Source organism: Lissotriton vulgaris, chromosome 8 (genome assembly GCF_964263255.1).
Source record: "Lissotriton vulgaris chromosome 8, aLisVul1.2, whole genome shotgun sequence".
NCBI lineage: Eukaryota > Metazoa > Chordata > Amphibia > Caudata > Salamandridae > Lissotriton > Lissotriton vulgaris.
This window is the reverse complement of record NC_141696.1, coordinates 1,327,385,791-1,327,403,084: the sequence shown is the minus strand read 5'-3', so window position 1 is coordinate 1,327,403,084 and position 17,294 is coordinate 1,327,385,791. Positions and strand designations below refer to the sequence as shown.

The 17,294-nt window shown below is 50.0% G+C and overlaps 1 protein-coding gene across 3 annotated transcripts in view; it reads left to right on the top strand.

Annotated features, from left to right (window-relative positions):
* DYNC2H1 (dynein cytoplasmic 2 heavy chain 1) overlaps positions 1-17,294 on the top strand; it is a 1,560,829-nt gene that overhangs the window by 1,269,204 nt on the left and 274,331 nt on the right. The gene's annotated exons all lie outside the window — the stretch shown is intronic.

Genomic DNA, 17,294 nt, shown 5'->3' with positions numbered 1-17,294 from the left:
GTCCCACAAGCAGTTGAAGAAGTCCAAGAAGTAGAAAGTCTCTTCAACTTCACCATAACAGTCCAAGTCATTTGACGAGGCGATGAAGCAATTTTACTCTAGGCCCCACTCTAACGCTGAGCCTGCATCTGTGTCCACTCAAGGCCTGACTGAGTTTTCTGGAGCCAGAACAACCCCCGCCCAGTTGTGTGAATTGTATGAGGCCATGCACCTCATCTTTAAGAGGGACAGCCCCTCTGGCGTGTTTTCTGGCCCCATGGGTTCCACTGGTGCCCCTATAGGATTCCCACTGGCGAATCCGTCCTTGGTGCCAGTTGGACCCCCTGGATCTGGTTCTAGATCCTGAACGGCTCTGACCACTCAACCGCAACCCTCCAAGGAAGCCTGGTCCAGTTGGGTCGTTCCTGGCAGCACCAACACCCTACAGCGATGACCCCATCATTATGCTTGACTCCAATAAGGAGGTGGATCGGCGTCACCCAGTGTTGACTGGCCAAAACTTGACCTTCAGTGCCAGGGCCTGATGTTTTCAACCGGCCCAAGGAGTAGTATGATTGGGCAGGATCTGAAGATCCTTATGGCTACTGTTGGACCCGGCCCTTTAGGCAGGTTCACCCCGAGACTTTTTGCTTTTTCCTAGCCTGTTTCTGTGACCTGGTGTTGGTGATTTTAGGCCTCTGCGCACTTTTTCACTGTGGTGCAGTGTAAAGTGCTTGAGCTCTCTGTGTATGTGTGATGAGTGACCTGCCCTCCCATAGGAATGAATTGGGAATATGTATGCCCCTGGTAGTTCCTGATGTGTGGGGAGTGCGGGGGCGAGTTTGGTATGAGAGAACTCGTGAGACTGAATGCTGCGAAATGGTATATGCGGCATGATTGTGTCTAGTCTAGAAGTGCCACTTTTAGAAGTTGGCATATTTGGGTAATTTGTGTCTGGCGTGTGATTGGCTGGTGAGCCTGGGTCAGGAGTGCCTGGGCCTGCTTGTGGATTGACTGTCTGGTTTGAGGGTGACAGGGGCTGGAGAGCCCAGGAGGTTGTCTGAGTCAGCCCATGGATGAAAGGCAGCATCTGCTGCCAGGGAAGTGGGAGGAGATGGCACCTGATAGTGAAGGGCTGTGCCTGCCTGACCACAATGCTGGCTCCACCCCCCCGCTGGGCGACTGTCACCTCTGTCCCTGATACTGAAGGGACTTCCCTATAACCAGTCCTAGCTGGTTCTAACACTGCCTGCACAAAGACTTCAAAGACTTTTCTCAGTATAAGAAGGGGCTGTGTCCCCTTCCAATTTGTTCTTGTTTCTGACTTGAATCTACCAGGGGCGGGCGCTGCCCAGCCCCTGGATGCCTGGAGGACTTCTGGGGGACCCCTCTGCCTTGCCTGGGCTGATTGGGGGATTTTGCTTTGCCCTGGGATCCCTTAGGACCTTCTTCCTATCCTCCCCAGGACTTGCTGCATCCCCTGGTGAACTTCTGTGGACCCTTCTTGTAATAGGGGTCCCTTCTAGGGGCCTGTGGGTGCTACCATTGCCCCCAGCGCGATGGAAGCGCTTTATTTTGTCTCCTAGCGCTTGAGAGCGCTTTATTTTAGACCCGTAGAGAGCGTGTCACTATCACGCATTTTGCGTGGGGTTTTGCAGGTGCCACCCTGCTTTATGCCCGCTATTGTTATATTTTTATTTACGGGTGCCACCCCGTTTTTATTTAATTATTGGAGGCCGGTGCCCACCCGGCATTGCCCTCGTGGAATCACCGCCGCCGGCCCGGCGATCCGAGGCGCTACGCCCGCCTCCCCGGCGAGGGCCGCGCTGCCATTGGTGGCCCTCGAAAACCGGAAGACAGGCAGGCCCGGCCGTGACGAAGGCAGGGCCTGCCATGGAGAGGAAGTGCGGCCGGCAGAAAAGCCGGAGAGTGGTGATGGCCGCCCGGAGCCCCCGTGATTTTGAGGGAGCCCCGGGAAGAGAGGAGTAAGCGTGGCTCGTTGCGGGACTCCCGTGTGCTGAGGGAGCCCCGGGAAGAAGAGGCTGTGGCATCGAGAGGGGCTCGTCCAGGAGCCGCGACCGGATTGGCCCGTGTGCTCCGAGTATTGCTGGGAGCCGCCGAGAGCCGTGCCTGCACTGAGGAGACCCGGTGAGTGGCTGAGAAGGGGAGAGGGGAGTCGGGCACATTGCCGGTGCCCGACCCCCCCCACCCCCCCCAGGTGGTGCATGCGTCTTTTCGGAGGGGCGCTGAGAGGCCCCAGCGAGGCCTCAATGTTTAGAGCCCCCGAGGCTCGGGGGGCATATTTGGTTTGAGAGCCCCGAGGGGCTCTCAGGGCGCCACAACCATTTTGAGAGCCCATGAGGCTCAGGGGGCATTATATTTGGTTAAGAGCCAGATGGCTCCAACGTTTGGGGGCCATTATCTCTTGAGTCCCCCGAGTGGGACTCCAACGATTGGGCATTTCCTTGTGTAGAGTCCACAGGGGCTCACCGCCCCCATGATGTGTAGAGCCCAGTGAGGCTCTTGGGGGACACCAGTGTTTTTAGAGCCTGAGTGGCTCCAACGTTGGATCATGTGTTATGCCAGAGCCTGTGTGGCTCCACCATTTGTGGTGCAATTCCCCAGAGGGGCTACTGAAGGCCCTGCCACAGTTTTTCATGATTCTCCAGCTGCCCAGCATTTAGTGGGCAGCTGCACCGTTTAGGCGCCATTTAAGGAGAGAGTCCCTGTGTGGGACAGAGAGGGCACAGTGGTGCCAGGCCTTCACAGCTGTGCAGCACTAAGTGCCAGCTGCTAGGTTTAGGCTTTCTTTTCTTGGACTGGCGCTGCTTGGCAGCGCGCCCTGACATTTGGACACAGGGCGTCTGAGCCCCAACAAGGCCAGTTGGCCTAGGGACTGCCACAGAGGGTGGCTTATGTAAGTTTTGCGCAATTGAATGGTTATTGCACCTCTGAATGTGTTTTCTAGCATCATGTGTTATTCCTGCACCTCTGAATGTTTTTAGGCATCATGTGTCTTCCTTTCTTTCCCTGCGCTGCACCTCTGAATGTTTTAGGCATCATATGTCTTCTTGCGCTGCACCTCTGAATGTATTTTATTGCATCATGTGATTTGTTCTTAACACCGCTGAATGTGTAGGTTTATGCATCATGTGTTTCTCTTTACTACTCCTCTGAATGTGTTTCATGCATCATGGGTAATGCTTTCTGGTTTATACCCCTAAATGTATTTTATTCTTAGGTGGTTGTTCTTTTTAGTACTGGTGGACCTAGTGAGGTCCTGGTACCTGTTCCCAGTAGTTACTGGATGTGATTTCTAACTGTTATCTTGTGCTATACTTATTCTAAGTTCTAGAAGTGATTTTATATCCTATATTCTAATTTCTGCTATTTCTGATTCTGACAGTGGCCCATGTGGCCCTGTCCTGTACATAATCCTTTGTGAATATTGCCCGTGCCAGTTGGCACAATGTATATGTGTGATACTATCTGATGTGTTTTTACAATACAAAAGTTATTTTATAAATAACCTTGTGTGGAGTTCCTTTTGTGGTGTGCCTAGTATATTGTTGCTATTGTGTGCTGGCGCAAATGCTTTACACATTGCCTCAGAGTTTAGCCTTACTGCTTGTGCCAAGCTACCAAGGGGGTGAGCAGGGGTTATCTTGGCGTGTGACTTCCTTGCCCTGACTAGAATGGTGGTTTCTGCCTGGCTTTGGCGTCAGCCTTAGCTTACCAGAAATAGCCAGTTCTAACATTGTTGGTCAGCGGTGCGGATTTGGACTTGTGTTTGCGCAGTGCCACAGCGACAGCTGGCTACATTACAAAACTCTGCAAGTTTTTTTTTTAGATAGTCACATGTTTGGGATTATTGTTTTTGATTTTTGTTTTTCCTCTAGAGTGTCATTTTCAAATGTGTTCCTGCGCTTTATGTTTAGTGGCAGATGAGAGAAATTGACAGGGCGGAACGCCAGTAGAGGGGGAGGTTCCCATAGATTAGGAATCCCTTGCTGGGTCCAGTGCCCAATCACTGTTCCTGTTCCTGTGTGGGTAGATGGAAGAGAGGGAGTGTGGAGGAGAAATGACTAGCTTCGGAGGGTGGTTATCCCCTGAGTGTAGTGTGTGTTTCTGGATTCCCCAGTATGGTAGGATCCAGTGGTGGCAGCTTAAATGTGTCCAGTGTGCGTGAAGTCCCATTCCCAGTTCCCAGAGTATGGTGCCTGGTACTCAGTAAGAGGGGTACAGGTTGAGAGTCAGAGGCAGTGAGGAACTGTCTCACCAGTCTGGAGGGGGAGTGTGTGGATGAGTGGTGTCTTGAACTGGAGGAGTTGGTGTGAGGTTTTTTTTAAGGAGCTTGCACGTGAGGTGTACCTCTGGTGGTGTGCAGGAGGACCTGCAGAGGCACTGGACAAGAAGGTGGATGTCTGGCGGTGTGCTAGATGTCTTGCAGATTCAGAAAAGGGGGAGGTGATGAACAAAGTGTCTGAATTAAGCAGACCACTCTTACCCAGTCCAAAGATCAGGGCTTGATCCATTACCGTTTTTTAGCTCACTGCACCATCCCAGCTCAGAACCCGGCTACATGCAAATTAGTCTGACCCTGGCCCAGTGCATCATGGGAACAGGGCAGACCAAACTACCAAGCTAATTCTTATACTGGGAAGGAAACAAGCTTCCGGGGACCGGTTTCTGGCATTTCAGCCGTCTTCGGCCCGGCTTGCTTGAATCCTGATGGTGCAATGAGCAAGGGACTCACATCTGAGTATACCCTTCCACGCTTATGGTGGACAAAAACGATTCAGAAAAGGGGGTGGTGATGAACAGTGTCTGAATTAAGCAGACCACTCTTACCCAGTCCAAAGATCAGGGCTTGATCCATCACCGTTTTTTAGCTCACTGCACAATCCCAGCTCAGAACCCGGCTACATGCAAATTAGTCTGACCCTGGCCCAGTGCATCATGGGAACAGGGCAGACCAAACTACCAAGCCAATTCTTATACTGGGAAGGAAACAAGCTTCCGGGGACCGGTTTCTGGCATTTCAGCCGTCTTCGGCCCGGCTTGCTTAAATCCTGATGGTGCAATGAGCAAGGGACTCACATCTGAGTATACCCTTCCACGCTTATGGTGGACAAAAACGATTCAGAAAAGGGGGTGGTGATGAACAGAGTGTCTGAATTAAGCAGACCACTCTTACCCAGTCCAAAGATCAGGGCTTGATCCATCACCGTTTTTTAGCTCACTGCACCATCCCAGCTCAGAACCCGGCTACATGTAAATTAGTCTGACCCTGGCCCAGTGCATCATGGGAACAGGGCAGACCAAACTACCAAGCCAATTCTTTTACTGGGAAGGAAACAAGCTTCCGGGGACCGGTTTCTGGCATTTCATCCGTCTTCTGCCCAGCTTGCTTGAATCCTGATGGTGCAATAAGGAAGGGACTCACATCTGAGTTTTGGCCACTATAGGTGTGCCAGGGTATACTCAGACATGAGTCCCTTGCTCACTGCACCATCAGGATTCAAGCAAGCCGGGCCGACGACGGCTGAAATGCCAGAAACCGGTCCCCGGACGTTTGTCTCCTTTCAGGTGAAGAATTGGCTTGGTAGTTTAGTCGGCCCTGTTCCCATGATGCACTGGGCCAGGGACAGACTGATTTGCATATAGCCAGGTTCTGAGCTGGGATGGTGCAGTTAGCTAAATAACGGTGTTGGATCAAGCCCTGATCTTTGGACTGGGTAAGAGTGGTCTGCTTAATTCAGACACTCTGTTCATCACCACCCCATTTTCTGAATAGATGTCTTGCAGAGGCATTAGGATGTGATTCTAAAAGGAGTGGCTTGTGTATCTGTTGATCCTGTGATGGGGAAGAGGTTCATGTGTAACCCAGCTAGGTCTCAGTAGTATGGTAGGGGTGTAGGGGCTCACGCCCTGTCTCAGTGGAGGCGGAGTGAGTGTGTCCCACGTTGGCCTGAAACCCTATCTCAGGGCCTGGAGGGTTCCCTAAGGGAGCGCCAGGTCAGGGGCCTAAGCTGTACATAGGTCATTTGAGGAGGATCTTCCTGTGTCTAGAGGACGGGGAGTGTCTGTAACCAGAACTTCGGTGGTCCTAGTGTTGGGCAGTACCGCTCCTAAGTGGAGGGTGCAGAAGTCCTGGCTCGCTGAGCATTTGACCGTCTAGAGTGCTTGACCATTTGTGGGGCCTCTGGAGGTCGTTCCCCGAGGAGGGGGGAAAGCCAGGATGGGGTTGTGGCCTGACCTGGAAGGAGTACTGAAGGAAAGTGTGTCACTGATACGCCGCTGGCGTGTGCTCTGTCTAGCCTGGGACATACTGAGAATTACCATGTGATGGGGAGTACTGGAGGAGAGTGTGTCGCTGATACGCCGCTGGCGTTTGCTCTGTCTAGCCTGAGACATACTGGGTCTGTAGTCATGGAACTGGAAGGGGGTGCAGAGGGACGGTGTCCTTACTTCTGACCCCGGTGCAACCTGAGGGTTTAGATCTTAGGTTGGGAGATTAGGAAACTTCTAGGTCAAGAGGAATCTCTGCCAAAGTGGATCAGCTGAAGAGACTGAGGGGGCTGCCCTTGCTGTGTGATCTGGGGCTCACCTGCAGTTTGTTGTTTCCACTAAGGTAGAGGAAAGGGGACTTTGCTGTGTGCTGTGTCCCCCCACCTGCTTGAAGAGGGACTGTGCTGTGTGCTTTGTACCTCTGAAGTGAAATAGTTTACAGGTGGTAGACCAGTGATGGAGTGAGGTCCTGATCTGGTAGGAGAATTGTGTTCTGGTGAGTGCTTCTCTGTGAGGGTGCGGGAACCCAGAAGTAGAGGTAGGGTGGGGCATTCTTGCCCGTGACCTCTGGTCATCCTGGGGGTGTGGACCCTACGTTGTTGGATCAGTGGTAGTTGTAGCTACACTGAGAGAGAGAGTGGAGCGTGGCTATTTTGTGCCAGGGGTTACTGCCCCCGCTCTGTGGATTGGTTAGGACCTGTGATATTTGGATGGCCTAGGGCCTGGTCTTGGCCATGGATGACTAGGGAGTACCAGTGGGGTATCCTAGTTGTGTCAGAGAGTTCTGGTTTGGAGGAAACCATGTAGGTTCAGAGTGGCGAAAAACCGGAGGGTGTCCCTGCCGTGCTGGCCCGTGTCCTTGTTTTGTCGCCCAAAGCAGTGAAGCCCATCAGTGGAGTGATTGGTCAACCCTGCGTTTTGGCTGGAAGGGGGTTGTGTTGGACCCGGCCCTTTAGGCAGGTTCACCCCGAGACTTTTTGCTTTTTCCTAGCCTGTTTCTGTGACCTGGTGTTGGTGATTTTAGGCCTCTGCGCACTTTTTCATTGTGGTACAGTGTAAAGTGCTTGAGCTCTCTGTGTATGTGTGGTGAGTGACCTGCCCTCCCATAGGAATGAATGGGGAATATGTATGCCCATGGTAGTTCCTGATGTGTGGGGAGTGCAGGGGCGAGTTTGGTATGAGAGAACTCGTGAGACTGAATGCTGCGAAATGGTATATGCGGCATGATTGTGTCTAGTCTAGAAGTGCCACTTTTAGAAGTTGGCATATTTGTGTAATTTGTGTCTGGCGTGTGATTTGCTGGTGAACCTGGGTCAGGAGTGCCTGGGTCTGCTTGTGGATTGACTGTCTGGTTTGAGGGTGACAGGGGCTGGAGAGCCCAGGAGGTTGTCTGAGTCAGCCCATGGATGAAAGGCAGCATCTGCTGCCAGAGAAGTGGGAGGAGATGGCACCTGATAGTGAAGGGCTGTGCCTGCCTGACCACAATGCTGGCTCCATCCCCCCGCTGGGCGACTGTCACCTCTGTCCCTGATACTGAAGGGACTTCCCTATAACCAGCCCTAGCTGGTTCTCACACTGCCTGCACAAAGACTTCTAAGACTTTTCTCAGTATAAGAAGGGGCTGTGTCCCCTTCCAATTTGTTCTTGTTTCTGACTTGAATCTACCAGGGGCGGGCGCTGCCCAGCCCCTGGATGCCTAGAGGACTTCTGGGGGACCCCTCTGCCTTGCCTGGGCTGATGGGGGGACTTTGCTTTGCCCTGGGATCCCTTTGGACCTTCTTTCTATCCCCCCAGGACTTGCTGCATCCTCTGAGGAACTTCTGTGGACCCTTCTTGCTATAGGGGTCCCTTCAAGGGGCTTGTGGGTGCTACCAGTGCCCTCAGCTCGATGGAAGCGCTTTATTTTGTCTACTAGCGCTTGAGAGCGCTTTATTTTGGACCCGTAGCGAGCGTGTCGCTATCATGCATTTTGCGTGGGGTTTTGCAGGTGCCACCCTGCTTTATGCCCGCTATTGTTATATTTTTATTTACGGGTGCCACCCCGTTTTTATTTAATTATTGGAGGCCGGTGCCCACCCGGCATTGCCCTCGTGGAATCACCGCCGCCGGCCCGGAGATCCGAGGCGCTGCGCCCGCCTCCTCGGCGAGGGCCGCGCTGCCATTGGCGGCCCTCGAAAACCGGAAGACAGGCAGGCCCGGCCGTTACGAAGGCGGGGCCTGCCATGGAGAGGAAGTGCGGCCGGGAGAAGAGCTGGAGAGTGGTGATGGTCGCCCGGGGCCCCCGTGATCTGGAGGGAGCCCTGGGAAGAGAGGAGTAAGCGTGGCCCGTTGCGGGGCTCCCGTGTGCTGAGGGAGCCCCGGGAAGAAGAGGCTGTGGCATCGAGAGGGGCTCGTCCAGGAGCCGCGACCGGATTGGCCCGTGTGCTGGGAGCCGCGGAGAGCCGTGCCTGCACTGAGGAGACCCGGTGAGTGGCTGAGAAGGGGAGAGGGGCGTCGGGGCACAATGCCAGTTCCCGCCCCCCCACAGGTGGAGCAGGCTTCTTTTCGGAGGGGCGCTGAGAGGCCCCAGCGAGACCTCAGTGTTTAGAGCCCCCGAGGCTCCGGCGGCATATTTGGTTTGAGAGCCCAGAGGGGCTCTCAGCGCGCCACAACCATTTTGAGAGCCCATGAGGCTCAGGGGGCATTATATTTGGTTAAGAGCCAGATGGCTCTAACGTTTGGGGGCCATTATCTCTTGAGTCCCCCGAGTGGGACTCCAACGATTGGGCATTTCCTTGTGTAGAGTCCAGATGGGCTCACCGCCCCCATGATGTGTAGAGCCCAGTGAGGCTCTTGGGGGACACCAGTGTTTTTAGAGCCTGAGTGGCTCCAACGTTGGATCATGTGTTATGCCAGAGCCTGTGTGGCTCCACCATTTGTGGCGCAATTCGCCAGAGGGGCTACTGAAGGCCCTGCCACAGTTTTTCATGATTCTCCAGCTGCCCAGCAATTAGTGGGCAGCTGCACCGTTTAGGCGCCATTTAAGGAGAGAGTCCCTGTGTGGGACAGAGAGGGCACAGTGGTGCCAGGCCTTCACAGCTGTGCAGCACTTAGTGCCAGCTGCTACGTTTAGGCTTTCTTTTCTTGGACTGGCGCTGCTTGGCAGCGCGCCCTGACATTTGGACACAGGGCGTCTGAGCCCCAACAAGGCCAGTTGGCCTAGGGACTGCCACAGAGGGTGGCTTATGTAAGTTTTGCTCAATTGTATGGTTATTGCACCTCTGAATGTGTTTTCTAGCATCATGTGTTATTCCTGCATCTCTGAATATTTTTGGCATCATGTGATTTTTGCGCTATTGTATTGTTCTGGCACCTCTGAATGTTTTTAGGCATCATGTGTCTTCCTTTCTTTCCCTGCGCTGCACCTCTGAATGTTTTAGGCATCATATGTCTTCTTTCGCTGCACCTCTGAATGTATTTTATTGCATCATGTGCTTTGTTCTTAACACCGCTGAATGTGTAGGTTTATGCATCATGTGTTTCTCTTTACTACTCCTCTGAATGTGTTTTATGTATCATGGGTAATGTGTTCTGGTTTATACCCCTAAATGTATTTTATTCTTAGGTGGTTGTTCTTTTTAGTACGGGTGGACCTAGTGAGGTCCTGGTACCTGTTCCCAGTAGTTACTGGATGTGATTTCTAACTGTTATCTTGTGCTATACTTATTCTAAGTTCTAGAAGTGATTTTATATCCTATATTCTAATTTCTGCTATTTCTGATTCTGACAGTGGCCCATGTGGCCATGTCCTGTACATAATCCCTTGTGAATATTGCCCGTGCCAGTTGGCACAATGTACATGTGTGATACTATCTGATGTGTTTTTACAATACAAAAGTTATTTTATAAATAACCTTGTGTGGAGATCCTTTTGTGGTGTGCCTAGTATGTTGTTGCTGTTGTGTGCTGGCGCAAATGCTTTACACAGTGCCTCCGAGTTTAGCCTTACTGCTTGTGCCAAGCTACCAAGGGGGTGAGCAGGGGTTATCTTGGCGGGTGACTTCCTTGCCCTGACTAGAATGGTGGTTTCTGCCTGGCTTTGGCGTCAGCCTTAGCCTACCAGAAATAGCCAGTTCTAACAGCTACCACAACCCTCTAGATGAACCTGAAGAAAACTAGTATGAAAAACTGGCAGATGAGAGTGGTGTGGACACCTTCCCAGACATTGGCCTAGTCCTTCCTACTAGAGTAGCATGGAGGAAGGGAGTTCCTTTGCTATGGTGGTGAGGAAGGCGGATGAGGTCCTGGACCTTACGTTGCCCTTCGTGGCAATCACACATAGGACCTCAGGGTCCTGGATCTGTTCCTCTGGCTTTCGGCATCTGTGTCTCCGATTCACCTTTGGCTGCCTGAACCAAAGCAAAAACAAAAAATTATGTAAAGTACTTTTGACATAAATGATTTGGGAGCGGCTCCAGATGGTTATGTGCGTGAGTCCCCCACAACCTAGAGACCTTATGTGTGGTTTGTTCCACATTTGGGAAGTTAGCTACCTCTCCTTTTCTTGATGAAGACCCAATAACAAATCAATTTGTTGGTCGAAATGTCAATGTACTTCTGTGTTGTCAGTAAATTCCAGTAGTATTCAACCTGTACTTAAAAATCATGTAGTCATCAGTTTTGAAAGTGTCATACTGCTTCGTCAACAGGGATCACTGTATTGTTTGTCTTGTAATTGATCACCAACATACTTTTATTTCATGAATGTCACACATCACTTTCACTGTGCCGTTTCAAAGAGCACCTTTTATATTCATTGTTGGTCTTACTGAAAATGGTTTAACAGCAAATAAACTCTAGTTAAACCTCTACAAATGTGTTATACATTGTGTGCTATAGTTTTTAGAGTTCTAATCTTATAAATTTCTCTCCAGAGTGCCTTTGTGATTAATATATATACAGTGCATCCTGGTTCTCAGTGATTCTGAGGTGCCCAATAATATCATGTGGATCATAGAGATCGACCCAGTCCTTCGACTTCCCAACAGCCGCAGCCTCATAACCCATTTAGTTCCCCCTTTTACCATCACAAGCACCTTATTGGCGACAGGATCTGATATCAGCTGCCCTGCTGGCAGTACACAACTTTGGACAAGTGAGTATTTCAAATTGTTCAGCAGTGTTGATGCAGTCCCTTTCTTAAAAACCCTGCCACCCATGCCACTATCCTTAGACTGGCTGGTGAAGGACAGACAGACTCTTTTGGCCAAAGGAGCCATTGAGATGGTGCCTGCATCAGAAGTAGGTCATAGTTGCTGTTCCCACTACTTTCTGGTGCCCAAGAAGGACAGAAGCTTTTGCCCTATTTTAGACCTGCACCCTCTCAACTTTTTCATGAAGAAGGAGAAATTCAAGATGCTCACCTTAGCTCAGGTTCTGGGTGCCATCAATCATGGAGACTGGATGGTAGGACTGGACTTTTAGGACGCCTACTTCCCCATCCTGTTCTTGCCTATCCAAAAGTGTTATCTTCGGTTCACGGTGGGCCGTAAGCATTTTCAGTACACTGTGCTCCCTTTTGGCCTTGCCACTGTCCCTTGGGTGTTCACTAAGGTGATGGCAGTAATTACAGCACATCTGTGGAGTTCAACGGTTCCTGTCTTTACCTACCTCTACGACTGGCTGCTGAATGTGGGCTCACACCAGGCAGTCATCTCCCACCTCCAAACTATGGCAAACCTCCCTCATTCACTGGGGTTCACTGTCAACTTTCCGAATTCATACTTTCTGTACGCAATGCAGTTTTGGGCCTATCCTTTGGAGCGTCAAGTCCAGGATATTCAGGCTGTGATTTTGATGTTTCAGCCTCTATCCTGGGTTTCAGTCAGACTGACTCTGAGATTGCTGGGCCTCGTGGTATCCTGCATAATGCTGGTAACACATGACCGCTGGCATATGCGGACTCTGCACTGGGATCTAACCTAATTAATACAGCTTAACTTACTTGTAATCCCTTAACACATGGTACCGGATTACCTAGGGCCTTTTAGTCAAAGTTTCACTCACAGCCTGCAGCACTAGTTGTGCCACCTCGAGCATGACAAGGTAAAATATGTCTCTCAGGCTGCCACTGCAAACTGGTGGAGCACTGTTAACTGCTAACTCAACTTTGTCATTTAAGGTAATGACAAAGACCCAAAACTACCCTTGTAATATATATATGCCACCCCTACAGCAGGACTCTTGAGTCCTAAGGCAAGGTGCACTATATCACAAAGCAGACCCTGTGTTTTACAGGTACTGACAGTAAAAAACCCAACTTGACATTTTTAGTGTGAGAGATGCCTCATTTGCAAGTACAGAGTTATACGCTGGCACTTGAGCCCTGCTAACTTCTGATTGGGGCTACTGAGGGGGTATCAAAAAGAAACAATGCATTAAATCCAATTTAATTGTGAAATCGAATTTAAAGTCACTGAGGCACAAAGAACAACTTTAGCAACTTGCCACATTGGTTGCCCTAGGTTTCCAATGCCTGTTTACGGATGCACTCAAGGACTGTCCCTCCAGACAGCCTTCTACTCTCCTGAGAGAGACATGTGAAAGACTGCCAGGAAGAAAAAATAGAAGCATGCCACTGGAGGAGGTGTTACCTCCTCCTGGCAGGAAGCTGCATGGGGCATTGGCGCAAAAGACGAGCCTCAAAGGGAGAAGCCACCAAGTGGTGCACACACATAGGAGAAGCTGCCCTGTTGCTTAGGGTCACAGGCTGGGAGAGGGAACAGCAAGGGAAAACAGTTGCCAGACCGGTTTTCCCATTGTTGTGTATCTCATAGGTAGCCATGCTCTTTAGGTGGGCAACCAAACTACACACCGAGACAGGTTCATGCACCTTGTGAGTGGACAGAATAGAGCACTCTGAAATAGCTAGATGCCACACTTCACAGGAAATTTTCATCAGGTGGGAAGAATCAAGGTAGCCATTGGCTAGTGTCAGAAACCTTCCCTAAGGACATTTTCTGGACATAAAAGAGGCACCCCAGAACTCGGAACTGGCTTTGACTAGAGAAGAGGACCAAAGAAGGATTGCCTGCTGACCATGGAACTGGCAAAGAAGAGGTTGAACCTGCCCTAAAGTTGGACTGCACCTGCTTCTCCTTGGGCTAGCAAAGGAAAGGACTGTACCTACTGGGTCCTGCTCGTGGAGAGGTTGTTCCCTGAGCCCAGGTAGAAGCAGAGACTCTAGAAGTATCTTAGCTGACTTCTTGTTTGCAGCACAGGGTGTACAAAAGCTAAAGAAGCTTCCGGGGTGAGTTGGTATCCCAGATCACTGGATCGGTGCTCCTCGCCACAGTGCAACTCTGGAGACCGTGACCCAATGTTTAAAAGTTGCATCTTAGTCTGCTGGACCCAGGAAAGTCGTCGGAGTGCAGCTTAGTCAGTCGCCTAGAAGTAGAGATATCGCCAAAACAACGGAACCCCTGGTTATGTTGTGCCTGGTGACCTTGAGGTCAGTGGAAACTGGACGGTTGCTGGACCCAAGAGGAGTTTGGGGGACGTCAAACCCTGTGGCCAAAGCCTCCCCTTTAGGACCTTGGATCGAGGGGTGGCCCCAGGAAGGCCCCCATCGATAGCACAACATCTTCAGTATCCTTAAGCATCTTCAGCATCCTGTGTCCTTTGCATCAGGACCACTCCATATAAGGCAATGCAAGGAACCACTGACATTGGAAGTGGACTGAAGACTGCTTTTCTTGTCGAGATAACTGTTTCTTTGGACCTTTCTGGTCCCCTTGACTGGCTCCCTGTCGGAGTTGGTCGTCCAAAGTAATTCTAAAAAACTGCATTCAACTTTGACCCAATTTTTCTTGAAAAAGTTTGAGTGTCAAAATATTTGAATTTGCCAATGTTTCTTCACGATTAAGTGAAAGTCTTGATTTCTTGTTCCTTGTAAAATATATATATTTGACACACTCCAGTGCATCTTTTTCGTTTTGGTTTACATAAATTCTTTAAAATATTACTTATTTTCATATATTGGTGTTGGAGGTCTTGGGCTTCATGTTTCTTTCTTCAGTTGTTTTGATGCCTTTTTTAAATGGTTCACACTTGTTCCTTTGCTGAAGTCTGACTACTTGAAGCCACAGCTATGCATGGTTCGGCGAAGGTTTAACAAATGAAGCCTGACTGGTCCTAGAAGGGTTGGTAGTATATTACACATTGGCACATGAGGGCCCTGCAACGGTGCCTCCTCAGGCAATGGCTCTAGTACAGGGGGGGCCTGTAAGATTCCTTCATAATCCCCCTGAGCGCTGCAGCGTAGGTGGCTTGGTGGAGGAACAAGGTAATCCTTTGCTGCGGAATGGCCTTCACTCACCCTCCAACTAGGACAACAGTAGTGGCAGATGCCTCCGCCCTAGGGTGGAGTGCCCAACAAGAGGATCTGGAGATCAGAGGCCTCAGACTCTTCACATCAACCTGCTAGAACTGCAGGTGATTCAGCTGGTGCTTAAAGCCTTCCTCCGCTCCATCCGAGGTTGTCTATCCATATCTAGATGGACAGCACAACAGTGATGTACTGTGTGAACAAACAAGGGGGAGTACGGTCTCACCTCCTTTTTCTGGAAGCGTTGAGGGTGTGGTCTTTGGCACAAAGCTAAGAGATCTGGCTCACCGCCAATCACCAAGAAGGGTCTCTGAATATCAGAACTAACAGCCTGAACTGGCAATACCTTGCTGATCACACATGGCGTCTTATACAAAAGGTAGTCTAGGGCATCTTCAACCATTGGGGGCATTCCTCAGGTGGACTTGTTCGTCTACATGGAGAAAGAGCATTGCTAGCAGTTCTGCGCCCCCTAGCATCTGTTGAAGGAAGCCTTGGAGATGCTTTTCAGTTGAGGTAGAACTTCCTGCTGCTTTACACGTCACCCTTACTCTAATTCTCAGGAAGATTCACCATGACTGGGGCCAATACATTCCCCTTGCCCCGGATTGGACAAGAAGGGTGTGGTAGGCAGACTTTCTGTGCTTCTCCACATGTTCCCTGCTTCGCCTCCCCTCAGACTGGATCTTCTCTCTCAGTCGGGGGAACAGTTCTGCACCTCAGTCTCCGAGACCTCCACTTACATTCTTGAAGATTGAGTGGGGACAATTGAGCTCCTTGCAGCTGCCACTGGAGGAAGTTAACATAATCTTGTCAGCATGTCACTCCTCCACTAAGTCGGCTTACTCCGGCAGATGGGGCAATTTAGTTGTGTGGTCTGTAGACAATGATGTGGACCCCTTGAAGGCCAAGCTGTCACAGGTTTTCAAATATGCACTTTTCCTTGCTCAGAGGGGTTGTGTAATTGGCACTATGAAGGGGTATCTGTCTGATTTGTCTGCATTTCTCTGTCTGCTGGACTAGCTGTCCCTTATTGTTATGCATTTTCTCAAAGGTTTAACAAACTTGTATAGTCAGACTCCTTTTGTGGTTCCCCAGTGGGACTTGAATTTGGTTCTCAACATTTTGATGGGGACTCCGTCTGAGTCCCTTCATAGTTGTACTCTAAAAATGTTAACTTTGAAAACTGTGTGTTTGGTTGCCATGACTTCTACTAGAAGGGTTAGTGAGCTGCAAGCCCTTAGCTGTTGCCCTTCTTTCACTTCTTTCTATCCGTATAAGTTGGTGTTGCGAACCAGGGCTACTTTCCTTCTTAAGGTGGTGACCCCTGTCCATCTTGGTCAATCTGTCACTCTTTAGACTTTCTACCCTACCCCATCCTACGAAACGGTCGCATCAGTTGGATTCCAGGCAGGTGGTTAATTACTACCTGGACCGCACCAAGGATTTTCGATTAGATGAACAGCTCTTTGTCTGGTACTGTGGTGCCAAAAAAGGTAAGGGGGTGCAAAAGAGGACTCTCTCATGAAGGACCATCCTCTGCATCGAGAGCTGTTATGCCTTAGCCAAGAAAGATCCTCAAGAAGGGATCAGAGCCCATTTAACCAGGGCTAAGTTGACAACTTCTACATTTACCAGAGGGGGTACCAACTGTTGAAATTTGTAAGACAGTAACGTGGGTGTCCTTTCACACCTTTGCAAAAAACACTACTGCCTGGACTCAGAGGTGCACAGGGACAGACATTTTGCCAGGTTTGTTCATCAAAATGTTGTCGTCTAACCATCCATGAACCCGCCTCCTGGGTAGCGTATTGCTATTGAATCTCTTCTATAGGTGAGGAATCTACAGAAGAAAAAGTGGGAAAGTTGAAGATCTCAAATCATATCTTTTGGTTGCACTTTTAGAACAATGTCTACTTGTCCTCTCGCCTCGAAGGCTTTGCAAATGTCGATGGAAACCAATGTCATTGCGCGGAGGTGGATTCCTTCTGATTTTGGTGATACTGCCTGTGTTCACTTCTGGCGCTTACCAAGACTGGAGCCCCCTCCTGGGGACTTGAGAGCTTTAAAGTTTTGGTGCCTGAGGTTGTTATACGGGTGAGGAATCTGCAGACAGATAGAGTATCCGCTAGAAAGATCATTACTGCAGGTAAGTAAGTTTTTCTTATAGCCCACTGAGAGTGGAGATGCTTTCATATCCGCCTTAGTGGATCCACCTTGGTATTTACGCTGCGAATAATTTACTATTTTAGCACTGATGTATTAAATGATGTATTAAAAGTGTGTACACTGCTAACTTCAAATATTACCGGACTCAGACATGTGAATCTATAAAGATACAAGCAAGTAACTTTTTTGGGTGGTGTGAACCAGCAGTAAATGGTGCTTGATGAACAAGTATTCCTTGTAATTATTTGTCTATCACTTGTAGATTGTTGCTGTAAAACTCCTTTTTTCGTCCCCATTTTGAGAGTTCCCCTCACACACTTGCTGGGTCTAAAGTTGACCAAGATGGTGTTTAGCCAGCACTGCCAGCTTTCTGCAGAGAGCAAGGAGTAGTTATGACTAGGCAGGCAACTGTTCTCTACCCTAAATATTCTCCCCATGAGTCCATGTCCCTCTGCCAGAGTCAGGCAGTTTGAGAAGAGTACAGGACCAG